This window comes from Benincasa hispida, chromosome 3, assembly GCF_009727055.1.
Source record: "Benincasa hispida cultivar B227 chromosome 3, ASM972705v1, whole genome shotgun sequence".
In the NCBI taxonomy this organism is placed as follows: domain Eukaryota; kingdom Viridiplantae; phylum Streptophyta; class Magnoliopsida; order Cucurbitales; family Cucurbitaceae; genus Benincasa; species Benincasa hispida.
This window is the reverse complement of record NC_052351.1, coordinates 57,080,626-57,084,077: the sequence shown is the minus strand read 5'-3', so window position 1 is coordinate 57,084,077 and position 3,452 is coordinate 57,080,626.

The following is a 3,452-nucleotide window of genomic DNA, read 5'->3' as shown; positions in this document are numbered from 1 at the left end:
AAAATTGTAATGTTTTAAAACATATAAATTAAATTGAAGTCAAACTCAAAACTTAAGAAATATAAGTGTAACATTTTGAAACTTAGAAACCAAATAGAAATTAGAACAATGTCAAAATGCCTAATCGCTTTGTTAGTAAAAAGGATACTATAGAATGATTGTTTTGAGATAGTCCAAGATTGAAATTTTGGTTGATGTTGTTGTTGTTTAGATTTTTAATTTTGTTTTTAGTGTTGCGATATAGTGTGTGTATATATACATATATAATTTAGAATACACTTTAATAATAATTTAGGGCTTCATTCAATTTTAATTATATGTATTAAGTAAAATATTAAAGAAAAATTAATACATGAAAAAACTTTAGCAATTTTGTTTGTATATATATTAAGTCTCCAAGCATGAGATGCAATTTTAGCAAATCAACATAAAAAGATAAGAGTTGCATGAGTTGCAGCTCATGCTTGGAGAAGACAAGACCAAGACATTGCTTCATGTGTGAGCTACTTAGGTGATGGATAATGGAAAATTCCTTTTTTCTGTTTTGCGTGTTTTGTTTTCCAATTTTTCAAATTTTATCTAAAAATAAAAATTTGGTTTTATAAATCTATTTTGATTTTAAAAATGAAAATTTAATTAATTTCATAAATTAATTATTAAATAAAACTTAATTAATTTAATATCAAATATTAAATTAATTTTAACACATATCCATCTTTATATATTTAAAACATATTTAAATATATAAATTCTCCTATTCCGTTTAATTCTAAAATTAAACATATAATTACTAAATCCCTTAATTCTAATTTGAACGTTTCAAATTAACTTATCACGCTATTCTAGAACCCGTCAACTTAAGTATCCCCAGCCTTAGACAGGATTAAGTTTTAACAATTAAAACAGGTGGTCAACCTACGTGAGCATGCAGCTGTTGTTTATGGAATTTAAATGTCTAATCCAATTTTATAACAACTTATAAAACTTTAGACATACTATTCATCCATAACATACATGAGGCATTCAAATTTAATATAACATTTATATTAAATACGAGAAAACCTAACATGCATACTATATATTATAACAATTATAACATACTTTCAATGCATGTAACATGCTTCCTATGGTAGGATTTTAAATCTAAATGACATATGTACATGCATTAAGATGCGATGATTCTAAATAAGCATGTGGGTGGTGATGAATGATGGATCAAACAAGCTCATGTTGCCATAAACTTGATGACTTGGGATGGAAATGGAATGTGGATGATGTGTTATGCTTATTCAGACTTTACGCGATACTACTTCTAGATGTATGCGTTATTAATGAAATGCTTGTAGTATGCTATGCGTTGTCACAAATTTCCTTGCATTGAAACCAAGTATAATTCCACTGCAAGTTTCTCGATGTGATCCGAGGTCGAACACAAGGATTGCTTAGTTAATGCATTACGTTCGTGATATATACGACCGGTTTTTCAATTAATAAAAGTTGTATGTATGTACATGAAATTAAATTGCGATAAAGTAGAATTGTGCAGTAAAGTAAAGTTGCGATAATAAAATAAAGTGCGATAAAAATAAACCTAAGCTATTATGATACGAGATACAGGATAATGATATATGATACTGAGTTTGAGACTGATTGTAAAGATTATACAATGGATCGTGTTATGCGGTGGAAAGGCTTTATGTATGAAATAGAAAGAGAAAGGATAATTAATATAAACATCGCAAGTTCATTAATTGCATTAAAGATATAACTAAGGTTCCACTTTCCCTAGGATATATGTGTTAGTCACGGGATGCAATAAAACACTAGTGCGTCTATCTCTAGATGTATCAAGCGTTTCTAACTTAATGCTGGCTTGCTTATTCTCTCAAATAATTCAAGCTAAAGTGGCTTTTACCAAGTGATTTAGTTGTCTTAAGCATTTAGAAATGGATTTTACATGAAGTTATAGATGCATCTAACATAAAGCAAGAAATAAACAGTGGCGAAAGTGAGGTTGATCAAATATGTGAATTTATAAAGAAACTGATTGTCTTTACAAGATCAATACTCAATCAAATAAGATGACGAAAATGATAATTCAGATGAAACGAAAGGAGTCAAGTCGTAGAGTACAATCTCTTGTCCTCTTTGGCTCAACCAACTTGTAGAATAAATGGAAGAAAATTCTCTCTCGAGCTCAGCTTTCTCCACTCCTTGATCGATGGTGGTGGTGGTTCTCTTCCCTCTTGTGTCCTTCTCGTCACAGCAGCACAGCTCTAAGTCTCAAAATTTTGGAATTATACAATGAGCTAAGATCTCTCATCTGGTGGGATTTCTTCTATTTATAGGCGTCATTCCTCGCCAACTTAATGATGGGGTAGCATTAAATTCTATACCCTGGTCAGCCGTCTGACACTCAGATGCTTTTCAGACGCTGCCAGCTACATGTGCCCATGCTTGCAAGTGGTGATTTGACACAAACAACCTGAATCGATGAATCTTCTTGCGTTGAATCCCTCCGACGCATGCCCATGTGTTTGACATTGCCTACGACACTTAGAATCTTTGTTGAAATCCTGCAATATTATGTGTTAGCACCGCAGTATTTTAGCAATAAACATTCTTTTGCATGAGTTTGATAGTGTTCGAGTAATTCCATGCGTTTTCTCTAAGAATGATGAAATTTTATCATTAAAGACCTTAATTGTTCCAAGTTTTGAGTCACGATAACTTGTATTTCTACAAGTTATCACACCCCCAAATTTGAACAATGCTTATCCTCGAGCATTCCACAAATAATTCTTTATTATCTCCATTGTCTTAAGTGTGTAGGGTTCACCTCTCATCATATTCACTTATAAGCTTGAGACTGGAGTTTGGAAAATCTAACGCAGGTTGATTCTTTTCTAAAAGGAAGAATGTTTTATTTCAGATGCAGCAAGCCTTTTGTCAACAACTTCTTTCGTTTCTTAAAACATTCTCGTTTTTTCTAAACCAGCAATGCGTTAGTTGCTTTTCTTTTTAAAACTATATGCCGATAAAAAAAAAAAGTATGAATTCTGGGTTACCCATGCGCTGTTCCAGGTATCCCACTTTTGTTTTCGCTTTCCCCCACGGGTGTCATGCGAGCATCCAACTACGAGTGAGAGCCCTTCACAACTAAACTCATATCTAGCATGTATGCGTTTCAAGATACAGCTTCTTTAAACTAGATAGCGGAGTTTTGGGATGCATTGGTTTAGGAGACTTAACTTCGTTTTGGCTTGCCCCCATGGGTGTCATGCAAGCATCCAACTATGGCTAAGTGCCTGTTCCAATTTTTAACTCATGCCAAATGGAGGTTTTCTTTTATAAAGTATTGACAGAGGAGTTTGCATATAACATCTTTCTATTTTGTTTCCTCTCTTTTTGATGAACTTACTCAATAAATGTGTCTTAACTCTAATTTCCCT